The sequence below is a fragment of the Syngnathus typhle genome, linkage group LG3 (assembly GCF_033458585.1).
Source record: "Syngnathus typhle isolate RoL2023-S1 ecotype Sweden linkage group LG3, RoL_Styp_1.0, whole genome shotgun sequence".
NCBI lineage: Eukaryota > Metazoa > Chordata > Actinopteri > Syngnathiformes > Syngnathidae > Syngnathus > Syngnathus typhle.
Window position 1 is genome coordinate 10399366 of NC_083740.1, and position 22522 is coordinate 10421887.

At 41.9% G+C, this 22522-nt stretch overlaps 1 long non-coding RNA gene across 1 annotated transcript; it reads right to left on the reverse strand.

Moving 5' to 3' along the window:
- Positions 1–456: 456 nt before the first annotated feature.
- On the reverse strand, positions 457–4383 carry LOC133152039 (uncharacterized). The gene is made up of 3 exons (XR_009714038.1): positions 4321–4383; positions 3297–3443; positions 457–1828 (listed from the first exon to the last, which is right to left on the reverse strand). It is a non-coding gene; the product is annotated as an uncharacterized LOC133152039 (long non-coding RNA).
- Between the last annotated feature and the right edge of the window lie 18139 nt (positions 4384–22522).

A 22522-nucleotide genomic window follows, 5' to 3' on the forward strand; every position in this document is an offset into this window, starting at 1 on the left:
TGATTTAAATGAAATGAAATTTTCATGTTGGAATAGAAGTAGTCGTGATATATTTCGTTCAGTTTTGGAAGAATGAAGAATGAATTATAATCAACAGGCTAAATACTGTTTACTATGTGGAAACAGAAATGGCACAGGCAGGAAAAAAATGCTGATTTAAATTTAATTTTATTTTTTTGAATTTACGTAAATTAATTTCGTCAAGTAGTTGCATGAAATAAAATCATCTGGATCCAAATATATTTTTAATCAGCCACAGTTTTAGGTTAATACCATTAATAATATATACTAATAATTATTTTAATTTTAAGGAGATAGTGTATAGTGTAAAATTGCCCATTTATATAAATATATAAGAGCAAGATGTGTGCACATACTGTAGGTATTCAATCATTTCACAGTTCATTGTGGGTGGAAGGTACGTAAAAACGTTCTGCACTGACAAGTGACAAGTGAAAGAAAGATCTGAGGAGGCAACCTCTCTGGTGTTCTGACATTGTGGCTATTAACACAGTACTACAGCAAGGATGTTAAATATGTATGTCATCTTCTTTGACAGCATGCCTTTAGAAAGGTACACACAGGTAAGACGACGCCTTGTAGATGACCAGCCAACCTTTACCTATAACTCACAGAGGTGCTTGAAGCTGTCTTGTGCAATAAATTGAGGGGGCGATCAATTTCATCCAGTGCTTTAAGAGTAATGCTGCCTGAACGACAGTATACGGCTGAAATATAAATATTATTTGAAATGTCTGTATTTACTACGCATTGTCAAAATGAAAAATGACAGGGTGTGTAATATCGTCAAACTATCAACAGCAGTTTTACTATCACCAGTCAAATACATATGTGTGCCAATTTTCCATCTGTAGGTGCAATTGCATGCTTTGTATTTTGAAAGAGTCAAAAATAACTTTGAAAATTAATTGGTGTGTTAAAAAATAAAAATAAATTACGCCAGACCAATTATGTCTTTAATTATTTTAAAGGTGGCAAGATGTGTGAGGAATAATTATATTATCATGTCAGGGTGTCTTTGGCACTGATGATGTATTGTACCCTAAATTATGCAGTGTAATACGAATGGCGGTCTGAATGGCCTTGTTTATTAGATCTCTACAAAAAACATAGGATAGCCAATGTCGACAACTGTTAGCTCTACAAGCAAACTCCAACTTGCTCGCTCAGAATTGTTTTCAATTTGAAGCATAGCAATCTGCCTGCAAGTCTTCTTTACATGTGGATCAGTTTGGGGCTACGATGCATTCACACAGTCACGTTTGAGAAATAATGAGGATGACCAGACAAAACAATTACACACAAGCTAAAAATCTAACTTAAGATCAAATGGAACATCATGCTCTAATCTTGATCCTTGTACTAGTTTGGCAAAAAGCATGACATGACCCCTGGAAATTGTTTTTTGATAAAAAAGCACGATACGTCTTCTTATGTCTTTAGTGTGTTTAAAGATCACCCAAAAGAGAAACAAAATTAAAAAAAAAAAACCTCCACATGACTCTGCTATTGCATCTTTGGATGAGTTTGGCATGAAGGTCTCCAATGACTCTTGACCTCAAATTATTAAAATGACAGAAAATTGAACAAACACAACATATTATGGAACGTCTTCTCAGAAGTCAGTAGTAGCCTTTTCCTCCATGTCTACTTCCTGTAAGAGTAATAGCCAACATTTTCATGTAACATTTGGTATCTTGGGAACTCTAAGTGGGAACTCAGTGAGAGTGATTGGCTGCGACCAGTCCGGGGCATTGTCGGCCTTTCGCCTGAAGTCAGATGGGATAAGCTCCAGGTTCCTGCAATCCTGCACAAGGAAGAAAAGATGCATATTTTGACATATGTCCCCTCAAATTTGACTTCCATACATTTCTCTGCTGTCCATGACAAGGTGCGAGCAGCATCGGAGAAGATAATGACAAGGTCAGGAACTGCACTGTGGGATACAACTCCTCTGCAGCCCATCACACTGCCCTAACCTTTTCAATGAAATGTGGCAGCCATTTTCTTTTAGCTCCCAGTCAAATGCCTTCTTTAATTATGGAAAGCCACAAAGGGTTGCGGTGGAGAAGGAAAACACTGTAAGGGAGAGCGCATGGAGGAGGAAGGGGGGGGGGGGGTGCTATGGTGTGGGGACGTATGGAATTGACAACCCAGGGCCGAATAGTGTAAATGGATTTCAAAACAGATGACCTGCATGCTGATCTCATGATCTGTGCCTTCCAGTCTTTCCTAAATGCAACCTTTTTATTTCTCATTTCTCTCTCATCATTTGGCTTCTTTCTTGAATTGAACCTCCCCGCCCCTTAAGACAGACACAGACCGCATGCACACACACAAACGCACACATTATAGCCCAGGGTATTAACATAGAATATGTCCAGAGGTCCACGTTGGCCTTTCACCCTGGTCTCTGGGATAGAAGGGGGCCCTGCTTAGTGCATGAACATAAAAAGTGGCGGGGGCAGCAGCAGTATTGTTGGCGGAGGCTGCTGACTGACAGGTCATTTTTCACCCATTGTTTTTTATTTTAAACAGCAATTTTAGCTTGCAAAGTAATTCCTCGGCAACCGTGAAAAGAAGAGCTTCAGTGGGCTTGTTATTGTTAAGTGATGATCCAAGTATAAAAAGAACCAAGATTGTTCTCCAGGGTATTTCATCATGGATTTTGCTTTTTTAATATGAACAGTACTTACTTAATTTAGCTTATGTTTTAATGGGAATGATGATCATTTTTCAAATTGTGGTTAAACACATGAAAATAGTCATTTGGGAATCTGAGCAGTTAGTACAGGTTTGTTTATATCTTTTATTTATTCATTTATTTGTGTTCACAACCTGTGAGACTCTAAAATGTTTCAATCACTCAGTAGCTGTGGATTCCCGTTTGCTGTTTGTATCTGGCTCTGTATCAAAGAAGAGGAACGAGACGCGCTCCAAGTTTTAAATTGAATTTCATGCTGGATTAGTGGCAGTCCTCAGAAATGCATGTGAGCCTCCCCCAATGACGCGCTCATCTTCACACTCCAGAGGCGTTATATGGATGTGTGTCTTTCCTTTAATTAGTACACCTCTAGTAGCACACAGTGTTGCCGTATAAGTGGATGTAATTGCTTATGTCCGTTACTAGACTCTACATTTTAAGACAAGGAATGGTTCAACTCATTCATTTAATCGAAAGCAATGCTTATCAGTGCTCCTCTCTCAAATCAATAATCAAGAAATGACCTCAGTAAACTATAAAGGCTACAAAGAATAAACACACACACAAGCACCTCTTGTGTGCTCTGTCTTTCAGGGCTTTCTTCCTTCCCATAGTTTCTGGCCAGGTCTGATGGGGTCCAGGCAGCCTTGGGTCTATCTGTCCTTTGCCATGTCTCCTCTTTAGCACTGACCCATGCTAGAGGACCAAGGACTGGGGCCTGGGGGATGAGGTAGAAGTACGTGTGTCAGTTTGTGTATGTGTGTGCATATGAAGAAGAGGAGGGGGTAGCCCCTGCTAGCGGCAAAAAAAAGCAGAGGGCAAGAGCGTGGGGGTTGAATGAAAGCCATGCAAGCCTCTCCTTTCCTCCCCACACTCGTGATCCCGGCCCACGACATGGATGAATAAAAGAGATGTGCGGTCCTACAGACTGCAATCATGCTGACCCTGTCTACTCTGGCCAGGCCACTATATGAACAGTACTTACAGTACTTATATATAAATATAAATATAAATATAAATATAAATATAAATATAAATATAAATATAAATATAAATATAAATATAAATATAAATATAAATATAAATATAAATATAAATATAAATATATATATATATATATATATATATATATATATATATATATATATATATATATATATAAATAAATTGGACTGAAAACCAAACAGCCAATTTTTATGGTGCAGTAGAATCATTGAATATTTCATTGTATAACCTTTTGAGGCAGTCAGTCATCGCAATGAAATAATTTTCTCAATAAAATTTGTGGTCCTGTTATTTTGGCTCACTGCCCGTGAGAAACTGCCGCAACTGTCTCAGGTGTGTGTTCTTCAGACACACCTTCCTACACCCGCTGGAGATGTTTGATTGAATTTAGATCACAACTCATAGCCATTCGTGGGGATGTGTAAGTGTACCAACAATCCAGTTTTTATGTCACAACGTAATGCAAGCATTGTACGCATTTGGTTACATTGTAACTAAGTTGTCTTTGCATCCATCCGGATATCTTTGTAAGTGTTTGGGTTCCAAAGCGTGGTGAGGGAATTTGCAGCAGAAGAAAATAAACAATGTACCTTGTGTGTCAAAGCCAGACCTCCAGGCTAAGGAATATAGTCCAGGACACAGCTCAATCCAGTATGAAATCTAGTAAGGTTTCACTGGTTGGGGCATGTGCTGTTGTGTGGTGTGGTGTGTGTGTGTGTGGATTTGCACGTGTGTTTTTCTCCCAACGAGCTTGATGACATTGATGATGCTATTCCACTTTAACAGCAGCGTGAGTCTTTAATTCACACAAGGTTAGGGCTACAATAACAAGTACATCAACAAAATGTGAACGGCTAAAGAAATTATTTGTAACCTCGGTGGGGTCACCCATTTTAGTAATTATATTTTGTTTTGCATGATGGCATTTACACAGAGAATACTGAATTTGAAACCGCATTTCATCAGCTGATGACTACTTATTCCACTTTTAGCTCTATAGCTGCTTGTGGAAGGCAAACAACTTCACAGAAGGATATGTCAAGTTGTCAATAGTAACCGTCAGGGTTTTCTGAGGCCATATTCGAAAGGTACTGTTTGGGCTCCATCGTGCATTGGATATCATAAATGATAAAATACTACGGTTATTTAATCGTTGGCATTTTATTTTGAACCAATGTCTAAGTCTATAAAAGTTGGTACTGTAGCTACCATCTGCTACAAACTACTATGGTGAAAAGTGACTGTGGTGAATATCAATTCATTTTTTATTATATTTGCAATACCGTAACATAAAATGTCTTTTTTAGATTCTGTTTAACTGCCTGCTAATGGGTGTTATCACCTTACTGTGTGATCTGGTGACTAATGGCACAATAAAGAAAGACATTTCCGACAACTGCACTGGCATGTGCTGTAATAACGATGCTATGCAAATGTGTGGCAATCAATCTTGGCAGAGAAGTGGTTAAGTTTCAAAGGGAGGTGGAACAAAAAGCCAGCCAGCCAGCCAGCCATATTGGCAGTGTAGCGTGCCAAGTGGTAGTCATGGCCCCTGCCCAGCCCTCCTATTACGAGGCTGGCAGTAAGTTGGCCTGCCCGCTTGGGAAAACAGGGCACTGACACCAGGAACATATGCAGCAACACCTGAATGCCGGGTTGCGGGATTGGACCTGCTGCCACGTAGATCCAACCCAACAGTAAGAAACAATAGTTAAGCGATAAAATTGGCTTGACCAACCATCAAAATGAAGCATGCCTGACTGTCTATAGCTACAGCCTAAATGGCATTTCCAAAACTCCCCAACTATCACACTCAGACAAGTACCGGCATGTGCACTGACTCAAGAGAGCAAAGCCACTGGGGATTCATTTCCTAATTCAGTGAGAGGATATGCCAAGCTTGGCTTGTGTGCCAGTCGCCCGCGGTGCACCACACGCCACCATGCTGCGCCAGCAAACAACACTGATGCCCTCCATTTGCAGTGTCACATATATCAAATGCATGCTGCTATCACTTAGCTCTCACTTGTCTCAACCCGGCCTGCCTCACATATAAGAATGCATGTTCACCATCTGCTCTCATCCGCTGCAATGTGCTTCAACTGGTGTAGCGTGTGACTGACCACACGAAGGTAGCTATGATTGATTGGGAGAATTAGTGTATTGAGGAAGAGTACACACTCTTTTCTCTTTGCCTCAAAACAAATTGATATATCTTGCTGATATTTTAATTTGCAAGTGACAGGGTTAAGCTGATGGATGGCTGGATGGCTGGATGACTGGATGACTGGATGGATGGATGGATGGATGGATGGATGGATGGATGGATGGATGGATGGATGGATGGATGGATGGATGGATGGATGGATGGATGGATGGATGGATGGATGGATGGATGGATGGATGGATGGCCATCATAAACATCATTTTAAAAATACTTGATTTGGTACGACTTCACTTCAAGACAAATTAAGAGCTGTATTTATTTTTTGGATCAACTTTTAAGTATGATTTTGACATCTTATTTTTTTGTAGTTTGCCCTATAGTAGTGTTTCTAATATTTTAACACGTCTCAACAGAGAAACATTTTTTTTTAGCTGAAGGTTTACTCTTTTATACAGTTCTTGTACTGGAATAATATTGGTGTACCCAATGCTGTGGGATAAAATAAGGCTGGGTAGAAAAGTCAAAAGTCTCGCAAGAAAAGGAGTGAGGCAAATGTAGCTGATATTTACAGACCCTGTATTGTCCGCAGTTTCTGCAAAGGTTTAACTCTTGTTCATGGACATGTTTTGAGCCACTTGTGACCCTACAGGTGTATCTGCTCTCTAAACGTGTTCCCAGACTCTTAACCGGTGGCCCCAGAGCCCGCTACTGCTGACCCCTGATCCCAGAGACCCTAAGACATATGGGTAATAGGAAGCCTGTTAATAAAGTCCAGGGTCACTAAAAGGCTGGCTTTGTTCTGTGATGTCAGCTACCAAAAAAGGAAAAAGTAACCCTTGGTCCTTATGGTGGACCATTCAAATGAATGGGTGCATTTAATTGTAAGCCTAGCATCTTTCTCACTCCCTCTCATGCCCTCCTCGTGTTCCACCTCATCGCCTAGCTCTTCTTATTTTTAACTCCAAAGAGGTGCTTGTGTGCTGGTTTAAAAGGTCTTAATGTGCTTACATTCAGGGAGGCAGAGCAAAGAGGGCTGTTTTAACCCTGTTTATGGCCTTGCATCCATTTGGCCAGGAGTCCTTCACTCCGTGTACCTCCCCCTCTTCATATTTCTTGCCATTTTTCTACCTCCTTCACTCTCTCTTGCTCTTTCTCTCTTCCGCCCACATCCCAATTCTTTTGTGATAGGATGTGAATGCACTTTGCTAGTTGATAATTACACTCTCCTTCCATGCCCTCCTCTCTCTGACAGTGAGATCCACAGGCAGTCCTTATTCAGCCAGTAATTTGCCTGTCCTCCCATTCATTGAGAAGGTACAAATTATCCCGCACACAGGCACGGGCTATTCTGCCTCGTTGCCAGTGCCATAACGGCTACACTAAGAAGAAAATAACCAAGAAAATGCATCTGCAGCGAAGCGTAATCAAAACCAAGAGAGATCGGTGTGTCATTCAGAAACTATAGCTTTTTACTTAATGAGGCCTGCAAAGTATGAAAAGTTATAATAAAATCCTGATATTCATGAACTCACACTCAATGATGAGTTTACGCTGATACAGTTATCCCAGGGAAATTGATTTGAAAGTGACGAATGTTTGAACAATACCAAGATGAAAGAAGGCAATTAAAGTCGGAATCCCATCAATTAGGCTCCTCACTGGCATTTAAGTGCTGCACGCAAGGATCTGAACACGTGCTATTCATTCCCGTCATCTCATCAACACCCATTGCTAAACATTGGCCATAACCCAACTTTGTTTAAGGCTCATCCAAAATAGGCTGAGGGACAAACCGCAAATGACAGGATTCCACGACAAATTACTTAGAGTTCTCCTGGTGAGCATATGTGACTGCAGCCACTTATACAGCTTTTATGAGTGAATAGCTTTGTCAGGATTTATGTCCGTGTATGAATCACTAGCTGTATATCACCCTGTGTTTGGAGTCGTTTGACAGGGTTGGTTTATTTCAGCATATCTGTGTGAATTTAATTAGAAGGTCTTTGCTGTCCATTTTGGTAATATATCGGTGAGACGCGTTGACTTCGGGATCCTCATTGGCTGGATGCAGAGTTTAAGCAGCTGGTGGCAATTACAGGGCCAACACAACCACTGGACAGAGACGGAATGGTTGGGAAGTCAACAGGAAATGCTTTTTCCATAGTCCATGTTTTGTCAAGTAAGTACAGAAGAAAGAAAATATTATAAATACCTTAAATGCTTGCGGCTACGAATGGACAATGTATTGTAACTGTATACAACAAGGCCCGATGATCAGGGAGGAGCACAGAGGCTCCCATTGTTCCTATACATAGCTCATTAGCCGCAGTTTCGCGAGATTAAAGGGATGGATATGAGCTCTGGAGTCAAGGCCCGGGGTTAGAACTGGGGGTGAAAATCGACAGTCTGCCACGGCAAAGATGATCCCTCTCCCGAGTCCCTGACCCCACAGTGAGCTCCAGCCTTTGATTCGGCTCTTTCTCTTTTCTTGCTGCATCAAGAACACATGTCGTCTCATCTCTTTGCATATTATCTGAGTCCACCCGCCTCATTTCTGATAAATTTGTCTTATTATCCCCGATCCTCCCTCCACAACTGTTGTTGTCGGTAATTGATGGATCACATTGAAGGATGGAGGTGCTGTACGTATATCTGCCAAAAGCACCACGCATTGATATTCACCCCCAGGCAAAGGAAGAGAAAGAGAGGGAGACAGTGAGAAAGAGAGAGGTGACCCTGCTGGCTGAGTGGCAGTGGCCATCATGCATAGCATCTCTAAAATGGAGAAGAGGGGGCGGGGTGTGGGGGGTGAATGTCACTTTCAAGTGTCTCCTAGGCACTCTCCCTTAATGAGAGATGGGTTCTGCTCCACAGACAGCCAAGGAGACCAAGGAGGGACCCCTCCCCGCCTCCTCCACATTCCTCCCCGCCACCCCTCAGATCTGCAATCCTCCAAGGGGCTGACAGCTCGGAGCTCTGCGTGCCTGCATCCCCTCCACCTGCACAACCTCATTTCCCCGTCATAGCAACAACAACAAAGGTAGTATTTGTGTTTACCAGTATTGTGCCTCTTGCCACAGGCTGCTCGCATCACTCTCACAGAGGCCTTTTCATATTGTTATTGAACTGCTTCATACATTGCATGTGTACTATTATGCCAGTTTCTTACAAACGTTGGTTCATGCTATTTAGATAGTCCTGCTATAGTGATTCATTCATTCCAGCAGAAAGTAAAGGTGAGAGGAGAGATCACGCAGGACTTCTTACAGCCCCCCCCCATCTGTCAGACACACCCAGACCACCGATTTACATTTACCGCGAGGATTTATGAGATTCCTGCCACAAAACGAGTCGAAAGAGCAAGAATCATGGGTTGAGAGATAGAGTGGGGAAATTATTCAAAGCAGTGATTATTTTGGGACGGCCATTACGCATGCACACCTGATCAGGGGGTGTCACCCATGACTCCCCCCATCCACCATGATGGAGAGGGGTCTCATCTGTGTCACGCTTTTATTTTACCTGGCTTGCATGGAAGAGAATTCTCTCAGGCACCAGAAGAGCCTATATGGCTAAATTGGGCCCCCGGACAGGCAAGGAGACGGGAGAGAGGGGCAGATGAGACAGTTATATATATGCACGGGGGATTGTGATGAGCGATACTGGTCAAATTCACTATCAATCTTCAACCAAGACGGCCTTTATTACACCATTGTGTATTTGCTGCTTTGAATGCAGTTATGTGTTTTACAACAATAGGTGGTATGGTTTTGCTTTAATTGCAATTTTATTTGATATCTTTAGGCTAAAAATTAAAACAATCAGTTGTCAAATTGTTTTAGTCAGAAATTGTTTTAAGATTCCTTAAAAATAGATACGTATGTAGTCCTTTTGCTGTATTAACATTAGTGTTTATATTTTGGAGGGATGTTTCATGTCCAAAATATATATTTTTTTTATACAGCCATGTCCAGTGCTACAAATTTATCCTTGCTTATCTCTAGACCATAAAAATGTAATTTACAGAGTACACATAATTGCCTAACATCAATCTTTTCACATGTTGTTCTTGTTACCCAAATTAATATTCACGCTACCTCAAAGGTTCGGCAAAGTATGAATAATTCTTAACAGTACTTAACGGTAATGGTAATTAAAGTAATAATAATAACTTGAACAGACAAAAAGTAGTAATGGCTGAAAATGATGTATCAGTCAAGATTATGCAAGAAAAAGGAAAGTTGGCAAAGATCTTTCACTATTAGGCTGCAGATCAAATTAAAATATTCTAAGATTTCTCTTATGAAATTACATATGTTGTAAAAATGATGCCTTAAAGTCACCTTCCGAATGTCAGTCACTAATCCACCTGTTTGCAGTGTACGGGTAATTCAGAAGCTCGGAAAATGTCACAGTGACAGCTTTCCATTCAACATGGCTCTTAAAGCCGTGCTCACCTTCCGTGAGGATCATCACTTTCAGTCATTACTTACAGCACTTTGCAGTCGGGATGTGAAAAAGGTGAGTGTTGCCAAGTTGGAGCACATGCTCCTGTGCTGTAGCATTACAGCAGAGGTCAGCCCAACAGCGACTCCCGGTCCCTCTCCTTCGCCAAATTCATTATCAGTGGCCGCCAGGAACGACCCGATTATAATTCAGACGCACTTTGTTCAATTACCTTAACGGGGAGCAGTTGATTATTCTCTTCCACAATCACGCTCATAATATATTAGTACTTAATAATGCCCATTTCACGTCATTTGTGTTTCTTACACCGTCTGTCACTTCCTGAGACATGTTAAAAATGTTACAAGTATATGGGTGGTGTCAGACCTCAAAAGAAATGTGATGATTAGCCAATAGCAATTTACTGACTTGAAGATAAATAGAGCAAGGGTGAGATCTTGCTTGTAGTGATGAAGCCAACATAAGTGACCTCTTAGACATAGGTTTTGACCTCGGCCTGACACATATGACAAATCTGCTTTGAATGATGAGCAGACAGTCAACCTAACAGACGTCAGCAAATATTCAAAATATTGTACTGCATGATCAATTTCCTCTCATCATATTTAATATTCAGATGTGCTTGAAGAATTGCTGAAAACATGTTCAATGAATTTAGTAGTGGATTGTTGACATGTTTGCATTTTTTATCACGTTCTCATTTGTCTAGATTTTCGGGGCTTAGCCAAAAGAGGATCGAGTGATGATGCCATGGAGTCACCCCTTCCCCACTATATATGTATTAAGTGCTGAGTACAGGAGGGAAAGTTAATTGTTTATCAAATTTGGCCCGTGAGTTAATGAGCTAGCAAGCTAACGAGCTTACTCGACCGCGGCAGGGTCGTCCAGTATGTCACTGAGGCGCTCTGTGTTGTATGTTGGTTCCCACATAAGAGAGACGCTTGGGGGGATAGTTAATTACTAAATCCAGCGACACATACTTTTCAGCCTGCAGCTGACTATAGACACTTAAGCACATATTGTACAAACAAACATGTTTGACGGACAGGTGAAGTTTGTGTTTCCAATGCCTTCAGCATACCCACACAATCTTATAGGTGGAAAGAAGGCTCTATTTTTCATGATATGTGACAAAGACGAGATGAGCTATAGCACAGATGTCAAACTCACGGCCCGGGGGCCAAATACGGCCCGCCACATCATTTTATGTGGCCCGCAAAGACAAATTGTGCATCAAATTTGTGTCATTACTAGAATTGCAAATTGTCTTCACTTTTAATAATATCTTTTGTTTTTAAATATTTGACCAGTTTTTACTCGTCTGATTTGAAAACAAGTTATTTGTCAGTTTGTTCTGTAGCTTTTACTGTATATAATATGAGGTGCTCATACATTTATTTGGGTTGACAGTCATAATGGCCCTTCGAAAGAAGCTATGACTACAATGCGGCCCGCCAAAAAAATGAGTTTGACACCCCTGAGCTATAGTATTTTCATCAAAAACTTTTGTTCTTCGGTTTTTCGTCTGTGCTGGAGAGATTGGGGTGTTTTATCATGTATTTTGGCTGAGGGTGTGATCCCACAAGCCCCCGGCCACCCAAGTCCTAAGATACATTTACAGACATTAAAGAAATGGACAGAGCTCAACACCAAGCACAATAATATTTCACCCCACTTTTTTCCTTGTTAATCTACTGCATGACTGCTGTATGTGCCTTTAGGAATTAAAAGCAGATTGAGACTTAGTATTTGAACCTGTTTCAAAGAGTCTTACGCATTCTATAATTGTCTTTTTTCCTGGCAGTGCATGGTCAGCTCACTAAAAATGGCTTGCTCTTTCTGCAGGCTGTTCCTGAGGTGATGTGCCTTTCCAAAGGAAAGTTGATTCTTCCCCAAAATATACAATCTTTTGTCTTGTACTTTTATAGAAGATGGAATATGGGGTAGCCACTATTAACTTTAGACGGTTTGTGCCATAGTAAGGAGAAAGTGTGTGTTGCTAGCAGCATGATGACAATGATTTATTTCTACCAAAGCCCTTGCTGTTGTGTATAATAATAATAATAACAGCAACAACAGTAATAGTAGTCGTAATAATAATAATAATAATAATAATAATACTAAATAATGATTATTATTATGAAACCAAAGAAATCAGAACCTTGAAGGACATTCTCAAAATACAACTACTAATTAGGACATGTATTATGAATTTCATAAATGTTAATGAAATCAGGCAATTTTAAATAAATATGTCTAAGGAGTGCAGTTAGAGACCATATTACTCATCTGCCATTGAGCTACTGTACAGCATAAAATGGTGACGAGAGGAACACATCAGAACAGGACAGGCTGTACTACATGGGCAGATTAGGATCATCAAGATAACTCTGAGGGAGGATGTTATGATGGAAGAACCTGATCCGTGTTATATTCTTAAACTTTGCCTCTGATTTATTCTGAAAATGACTGTGGAAGTAACACTTGACATAACCAACAAAAAGTGAAGAGAACACAATTGGAGACTTTACTGGCACTGCTTGATGAAAAACAATAAAGGCTTTTAATCACAACTTGCACTCGACCAAATACCAACAACCCTCATTGTCTTTGTGCTCCTACCAGTCTGGCGGACATGGTGAAGCTGGATGTGTGGCATAAAATATGTGGGAAATATTCTAAGGCTTTTGTGTCCTGGCAGGGAACCATCTAATCTTTTGGCTATAGCTCTGCCTTAGGTAGCAGGTCTGAAAGGCTGTTAAGCAGAATAGGACAAAAGGGACTCTTAATTTCCAATACGGATCTGTCGGTTGTCAAAACAATTATCATATCAGGAGGTATCAGACAACTGTCAGAGCACAACCCCAGGACAAAGCCACTATTGTATCTTAAGGAAATCTACATGCTCTTGGTCATAGAGGCAGGGAGGAGTAGGTAGAGTCCATCATGCGGTTGTAAAGAAGTATGGTAAATTTTCATCCCACTGGTTAGAACGTGGGTGCATGTTTTTTCACAGTCCGCATGTTCTTATAATTTTATCACTCAGATGTGCGGCAGCACGCCCCTGACAGTATTCACCACCGATTTGCACTTGCGTTGAGATTAAGTGCTGGTGACAAAGAAAGATGCCTGCAGGACTCTTCAAATAGCCATCCTCACACAACGTGATATGGACAATACTGGGAGCAGCTAGGAGATGATATGCCAGTCTAAGCATATGTTACACAGGGACAAAAGGCAAAGAGTCTGGGCTTGGGCAAGATGGTGAAGCAAAGTGGGCAAGCATGATAAGTATGACAAATGGACAGACAAGCAGAGGGTAGGAGAGTGGCTGAGAGAAAGAAGAACCAGACAGGAGGGAGGGCAGTGTGATGTTGAAAGGGATGAGGAGGCCGTGCATGAAAGGGCGGATGGAACAAGAGGGGGACGGGCTGGGCCCAGTGAGGGGTTGAAGGGGTGACGAGGGGAAGTTTGAAGTAAAACTGTTGGGACATGTGTGACATTCGGACAACAGGCAGGAGTTGTGTCATTGGTTCTTTGACTGGTGCCGAGCCCGGGAGAAGTAACGCGTTGTAACAGTGGCGGAATGGTCACTGTATGTCACTGCCCTTTCCATCAGATGCCCTGTAATGACATGTCAAAACAGTTAAAGAGGCCGCCTGTTGAAATGTTGCCGATGACTAAATGTCCCCTGGCTGACATCGAAGGCTGTTTTGGTCAAGACTTCATTTCATCATCTAAATAAAACCCTATTTAACAGGAAAGAAAACCTCTAAGCCAAGCTTGAAAAACATAAGTGTCTATGTGACAAGGCCCAGTGTTTGGTGGCTATAGGCTGTTGAGACAAAGCAGCGGCCCTGGGACATATAAACAAAATCCCTACGTGGAAAAAATGCCAGTGTACCCCAGACGTTCCTTCCAAGAAATGTGACGTGACAAGAAACAGATGCAGGTTCAAGCCGTGGCCTTTCAGGCCTTGCTGAATTCTTCACCAATCCATAAAACACAGAGTGGTTGAGAAATGTTGACAGGTTTCCTTCTTTGCACCAGAAAGTAAAAATAATCATTTTTAAAAAGACATAAAGATGTAAAACATGCTTACCTGACAAATGTAAAAATTTACTGGAGAGATACAAATAAAAAATGATGTGGATCAACTCAAGTGGATCTGTGATCGTCCTGGCTAACTTTACAACATCCACCTGTGTGGATCCGCTTGCAGATCCTGATAAACATACTGTCTGTCTAGCAATCCAATTTCTGCTTCTGCACGGTAACAATTCTGTTGAATTGAGTCTGTGTCTTCGGCAGCATCAAAACCTGTGTGTCCTTCGTTGTGCATGACGCACAAACCAACGGCAGACAATAAGTGAGACTTGCTCAACCCAATGTCACGCAAGCACAACTGTTTCAATCGTAAACTGGCCTTGGGTCACACAGTTAACTGTGGTATTTATCCTTCAGACTTAAATATGGAGTTAAGGGGGGGTTGGCGGTGGGAGGAATGTGGAAAACTGATAAAAGAAGACATTTCAAACTTTATTAACAATCACACTCGCTGCTGGCCTTCGCGGGGATTAAGTCTTTGTTCTCCAAACACTTAACAATCTATAATGATCAGGGCCAGACATGTTTATGCACAGACGGCTCAAACGGAGAAAAAAGAACAGAGACCCCTATTCTCTTCTCTCTGCATCTTTGAGGGCCTTTTGCTATTTGTGTGTCTGTTCCTTAATCTGGTCCGCATTCAAGCAGCTCATCTTGAAGGAGACACATTTTTTAGGTCTGGGAGTGTTTTTACGAACGTGCATCGAGGTGAGTTCAGGTCATCTACTTGATGGATTGCAAAATAAACAATGATGCTTGATTAACAACACGACAATTGATTTCAGTCATTTTTTGGCACCATAGGAAAGCAAAGGTCATATGTCAGCGAAACACTTTATTACTGCAAATAAGACGCGTTTGCCCTCGCAATTCCGAGGCTCCCTTTCCACTCGTAAGGCTCCAACAAATACCAATCTTAGCAACATATCAAATTATTTGGAATATGAGGGCCAGGGGAGAAAAACAGTTTCCTTCTTGAACTCCATGTCCTCCTTCCTCCCTCCCGATGGTGGACTCCCACAGTCCTGAGGCCTTTGTGTCTGTCTCGTCTTTATGAATAGAGGCTTAAAGATGGCCTGAAGCAATGCAATGCGTCTTCTGCTCCCTCATTGATAGCCAATGCATAATTCATTTATTTTCATCACTTCATCAGATGTGCATAAGCCTTACCCTTTATTTCTTCGGGGGGGGGGGGGGGGGCGTTTATTATGTTTTCGCCATCATTACTTTTCTATGCTCATACGGAACATATTTGCTCTATTCAAGTCATTTGTGGCCTCTCAACTTTATCAAGGATGCCTCTGAGATGAAAGCCAGCTTTCATTATTGATTATCAGAGGGATTATCTCTCAGTGAAAGTTAAGGTTATCCCCTCCCTCCCCATGCTACCAGTCAATGGAAGGGAGCCCCGTCCTTTTTATCAGATGTGTCATCTCACGCTATATGTTGCTTAGAGGCTTTTGTGCGGAAGCAAAGACATGACAACTAATGTTGGATTCCTACATTATGTTCTTATCGTCATATATTTTCTTTGTCTCGTTCAAACTAATATATCAGCCACCCAACCCCCCGCTTGTGGAAAAAAAAGCTTCTTTTTGTGACCCTATGCAAGACGCAGGACAAAGAATTGGAAACTCTATATCCTGCGTCCACATCCCTGTGTGTAAGTCAGAGCCCTGGTCCAATTATCTATTGCTCTCTCCCCTACCTTTCTCTACTTTAAATGAAAGACAAACAAAAAGCCCAAAAGCAGCTGGCTCGCCGTGCACTTCTCGTTGAAAAAGCAGCTCTCCCGACCTGCTCTTCACCCATTGCCCGCAAGTCTTCAGTCTTGACCGTACATTATCTTCCACACTCAATGTTCCTCTTCCTTCACGCTCCTTCCCTCGTCTCCCCCTCGCTCTACCTCAACAAGAATAAAGCAGTCCTAATGACTGCGGGCTCTCAAGGGCCTGCTGGTGCCCGGGTGCTCGAAAATGCGGCATTGTGGTAAAAGGGGGGCATATCCTCCTTCTTTTCCTCCACTTTTATCACAGGTGAGAATAAAAGGTCAAGAGGGGTTAATGTGCTGCTGCTGCACAGAGATTTGGGCTATTGCCATGACTGCAAGCAGGCCAAATACCATGGTACAAATACTTCCACCAAAAAGTGTTGATTTGTTTGTTTGACCTCTGGGTTTTTTTATATTCAAAATTGAGAGGTTCGGCTTTGACTCTTCAATCTCCTGAGGTTACCAACTGACGCATCCAATCTGAAACTTGCTACAGATGTGCCTGTGTTTATAGAAAGATTCAGAACTTAAGACTTACCGTTTGATTTGATTTTTGAACAGTCTTAAAAGTAAAATAAGGTTTAATTACGGGGTTTTAATATATAAAATTTACACCAAAAAATGCATACATATCATCGATATAATACAGATCTCGGACATTGTAGTCCAGGACACAACATGGAACTGAGTTCCCCACCTAACTCAAGTCCCGAGCAACCATCCATAACAGAATTTTTCCAATGAAAACAATTTATTTATAATTGCTTTACAGTTTTTTTTCAGTTTAACTAAACCAAAAAGACTTTAGTGTGAACCAAGGCCAAAATAACAAACAATACTGGCTTGAAAAGTAAAGTTTGTAAACTACATCCTTAAAAACACTGCATTAAAAATTGGATTTACTCAGGAAGTCTGATTAATTCAACCCAATTTTGGACTGTTTTGGAAAAAGATGTTTTTATTGTACTGAAAAAAAAAGAAAGAAAAAATAAGAAGTTGAGTTGTTTTGTACTGAGCCAGAAAGTGACAAGAAATACCAAGGAATACATTTAAAAAGTGTTAAATCTGTTTAAAGTGTGTGAGCAGCTATGTGGCATGAGTAAACATGTAAACAGAATGTATGATTTTACATGATGGTTTTATATCACAGATTTTGACCTATTGCAGATGGGTCTGGGATGTATCCCTGCGAATGGGAGTTCACAAATTGGCTTGATGAAAATTTGATTATATATTACTCATATAAAACCGAGAAGCAAAAATGTTGTTTGATGAGTTTTGGTGCATTCGACTTGGAGGTTTTACTGTACGCTTTCATCATGAGAAGCAGAACAACTGTCCGACAAACGTACATTCTGCAGAACTGACCAAATCAATCATTTATGCCAGGCTTCATGCGTTGATGTTGTTTTTTTAAATCCTACTTCAACAATAAATGAATTCGTTTCTGTTTCACCGACAACTTGGACAACTGCAGGCGAGTTTAAAGTAATTAATTTCAAAGGCTGAGAGTTAATGACAAATTATTTTCTTACGTAATTTGCATTTTGATAAGTTCCATTTTTTTCTCGTTAACATCGCAGTGGCTTTACTCAACATTTTCACTTTAATATCAATATGGATCAAAACCATTTCATTAAGCTTTTCTGCAGTCCTTCCAGCGTTGTTAAGGCTCCGAGGACAACAACAAAGTGATTTCCCCCACCCCAGCACCAGGTTAGCACAGAAGAAAAGTGCAGTTATTCCTGCGCTAAGTTCACATCAAACACAAGGGGCTCCAAGTGAGAGAAGATGAAAGAAGCAGGCCTGACCCGGAAGATTAGACCAACACTGCTGCCAGCTCTGCGGCACCCAGGGGCCATTCTCACTACGGGATTCTACCCCTCCTCTTCACAAAACACAATAGACTTTAGCATAGAACAAGCCTGGAAAAAGAGGGTAAAATATGAGGAAAGAAGGAGATAAAGACGCAGGCGGGGGAGGAACCGAGACACGTTGTAAAGGAGCAGAATGAGGTGGACAAAGAAGGAAGGGAGAAGGATGAGCTGAAAAGACCAAGGAAGAATAATGCAGCATAATTTCCACAATGCAAAACTGGTGCAAGACTACCCCAACCTACTTTTTTCCCATCCTCTGACAGATAGCAGTGAGGCGAGGAATAAGGCTGATTATCATAATTGCTTAAAGTGTGTGTGAATATTCATGATTTTTACAGCCTTATTATAGCAACAAATCCACACCACAATGAATGTAAATGCATTGTGATATTTAACGCAGCGCAATGCCCTCAATCCTTGTCTGTGCGTGTGTGTGTGTGTGCGTGTGCGTGCGTGTGTGTGTGTGTGTGTGTGTGTGTGGACTGCAGCTGTGGGTGTCAAGGTTGGGTGCTATCTCTAACCGACCCTCATCAGATGGCTGAACTGTTCCCATGCGTCACACACACGTAGGAGAGAAAGGAGAACGTTAGAGGGAAGTACAGGAATAAAACGACAATAGCCACACTGGGAAAAGAAAAAATCAATCAGCCGAGAGGGCGAGGAGAATAATTGGTGGGAAAGTGATTAAAAAAAATAAAAAAAAGAGGTCACTTATGCTCAAAAAACAACTTTTCTTATCACAAGTTATGTGTCTAAAAAGGGAGGCTCGAAACATTTTGCATGTCAAAATTAGATTTAGGAAACTTACTGCACATAAAATATCCAAGACACATATTGACCAAACTTCTAAGACATACTTCTCGATTACACTTAGTTCCCCCGAATATTAATTTTCAGCCAACAAAGACATGTTTAACAACTTCAGGGAAAGTTTCTAGATACATGATGGCATGAGTTGAGTAATTTGGCATGTGTGAGCCTTCAGCCCCATCAAGCACCTTGAACTTCTCGAGACAGCGAGCCAACGTCAGAGACCACATCATTTTATTCTTGATGACATAAATTTCCACAGATACACTCCAAAATCCAGTACAAGGTCTTCCCAGAAGAATGGAAGCTGTTAAAGGGGGGGGGGCGAACCAACATATTAATTTTCAATTCCTTTGGTTATAATATAAAGCTGTCTCAATACTTTTGTCGATGTTGTTGAAGTTGTATAAAAAATAAACTCCCCACTAAAAATACAACACACACAAAGGCCCCCCTCCTCCTGACGTGCCCATGCATCTGAGGTGCCAGATGGCATAGGACAAGCCCTCCGGAGGGGAAGGGAAGACAGTGTGGTGACCCCCTCTCCCCCTCCCTCTCTCACCCACACTTTCTCACACACTCAAGCGCAAGCGAGTGGGGGATTGGACGTTATCAGTGATGCCCGTCAAAGCATTCACACATCGACTACGTACTGACTAACACTGAAGATGAGGCGATATCAAGGCATGCCTTAACATATTCGGAGGCAGGCGAAGAATTTGAATGGCCCTTGGGCCTGTTGCACCACTGTACGGACATTGCCCAACATCAAACGTTGACTTTGTCTCACGATCCGTCCTCTCCGACATGATGATGCTATCTCATCTCCACCCGCACGCTATAACGCTGACCCGCACCGAGACCTGCGCTGTGCGGCAACAGGACCCGTGAATGCTGTCCAAAACCATTCATGGGGGGAGTGGTGGCTGTTTTGGGTGAATAGTTCAAGAGAGAGGAGTTTTCCGTCAGGAGCAGAGATGAAGCATGTTGCCAGTCATTTGAATCAAAATGTCACTATGCATGGTATAGAAAGTATGGGGTTGTAAAAGCAAAGCTCAAAATAAGCGGTTTGTGAGTAAACAATTTTGATTTTTAATCGAACTAAAACACATTGAGGCACCACTGGTTAAGCACAAGTCAGAGGTGCAGGGTTTGATTCCGGCTCTGGTCATTCTGTGTGGAGTTTGACTGCCTGTGCCCCAAGCCGTCATATGAGGGAATGCGGAGTAAAAGTCAAGTTGACTGAATTTGAACTAATGGGCATTTTTTCACAGTTACATCCCAAATATATGTGTTTTTCACCTTCCCAAGATTTAAGAGCTTATTTGATTTAGTCCTTTTCCTCCGTCTGGAGGCAGAGCCTGCACTGGGAGGACAAGCCAAGCCATCCCAAAGGGCTTCATCACTTATCAGCTGTCTTGTGAGATTCCACTAAGATTCACCCCCTTATGAATAATCTCACCCACAGGCAAAATGGTGCATTGGAAGGAGGGGGAAGCGACAGATTATTTAGAAAGACACAGGCACGGTTGGTGATAGTTTGAGGGAGAATACGAATTAAAGCGAGTGAGGCAGAGAGCGAGATGGGATACGTGGTATGGAGAGAATAAAGGGAGCTGGAGGCTCTGAGGCGATGGAGGGCTGAGAGAAAGCAAAGTCTTTTGATGTATTTCCCTGTTCCAGTGCGGGCATGGGGTTGATGCTGGTGCTAGAGCTCGCCCCTCTGCTCGAAGGGACTGACTGGTTTATTAAACGCTCCCAATGCCCCCGTGCCTTCGAGCATGATGGGATTAATGCTGGCATAACCCTTTACTTAATTTATTACAGGGGACACAAGCTAATTTGATTTGATATTATTTTAATAAAGTTCTGTGATGATTTGGAAGATTGTTTCAGGCTATCAGAAATAATTTTCCGGTTATTACAACTGCTCAGGCAAGTCCTTTGATAGCGGCAGTCAGTCTTGCTGCATGCAGAATACATTAGCTGTACGCGTTAAGCCACTGGGGGAATGCTCATAATGAGAGCGCTCCGAATTGCTGAGTGTTGTGAAAAGGTGCTGTGGGCAGGCACCGTGGAAGTCAAACATGACGCAAAAAAAAAAAAACGAGATGAAGGAAAAGACATGGACGAGCGAGGATGAGGCAGAACGGGAGGGGGCGACACGTTTGGTATGTGTTGAGCTCATGCGTGTCACCATTGTTAAATCTCAGAGGGCTACATGGTTATTTAAAGCCCTGCGACTAGCGTGGGTGTCCCTGAACAATAAGATGGGACCTTTTTTGTTTCGGCCTTGCCTGATCAGATGTGTTTGGCTTGGAAATTGTGCATCTTTTTCCTTGTTTTCCGATTTTGCATTTCAGATGCATTTTTAGCAGGTTTTGCATATTCCGCACAGTTCTTTTGTATATAGTTGTGAGCCCGTCCCAGTACACCATTGTCCACGCCGTATTAGAATAATCCTGTTTTCCGCCAACCCTTCCGTTCACTTCGCACCGTGAGTCTTGCCAGTTGAAAATAATCCCACTACTGTCTCTTTCTCAATTTACATATTCCTTAAAATAATTGAAGGGACTCGGGATGTCTCAAACTATTTCCTTAATCCTGCGTCCTGTGAACCCTGGAAGTTTTTGGAAGAGAAGTAGTGGGGTTAAGAAAGGGGGCTGAACTTACGTTAGTTGCAATGTTTTTGTTTTGCTTTTTCCTTAAACCTCAAATGACACACATTTCCCTCTGAAAAGATAAGCCCTCAGTCAAAGGCCGCGGGAGATGTCTGGGATCCTGTGAAAGAAGTGGGGGAATTACCTACTAGAGGTCTGGCATGAAGGGGGATGGAGAGGAAAAAAAGGTGGGGGGCAGTTGCTACCCTTATTCATTAGTCCGTCTGGGGTCCAAGGCGGGGTCACACAATGTGACGGTTGTTCTCCAGACCCCCAGACCCCAGCAGACACATTTAATGGTCGCCGTTTCCTCTCCAGACTGAGCGAGGAGTTGGGGGCGCTGGATGGGGGTAGCGTGTGGGAGAAAGGTGACAAAGGGAGGTGGGCTTCGGGAGACTAAAGAGGGGAATGATGAAAAGGGTAAAGACTGAGAGTGAAAACATGTTCAAGTCCGTGGAGGAGAGTGGGGGGAGGAAACAAGTTTGGGAAAATGAAACAAAATAAGGTCATTGCAGACAGACCCGCACACTCAGAAACATCATAGAGGGTCGCTGACATGCTCTCCTTCATACCTGCCACCACCTCATGGTGCCTTCTGCTTTTTCACAACCTCCTATACACTTTAAAACAATTGTTGGGGTTAGAGTGCATGGTTATTATGGTCAGGTGGACCACCTCCGTAAAACCTTAAACCCTAAAAAAAAGGAAGTCTTTTTTAAACAGCTCCCACCCGTCAGCATTGACATATCCATCTTTAAAATGTGTCAACACATTTTGGTATGGTAATTATCCAAAAGTGAGAATGAAACTCTGTTTTCTGAAAATGGCATTCAAATGATATGCGTATCACATGGTGTTTTTGTTTCATATGTACGATTTAAGCAAGGCATTTGATAATGTCAAAATGTCAGAGGTTGCGGCAATAGCTAGCTT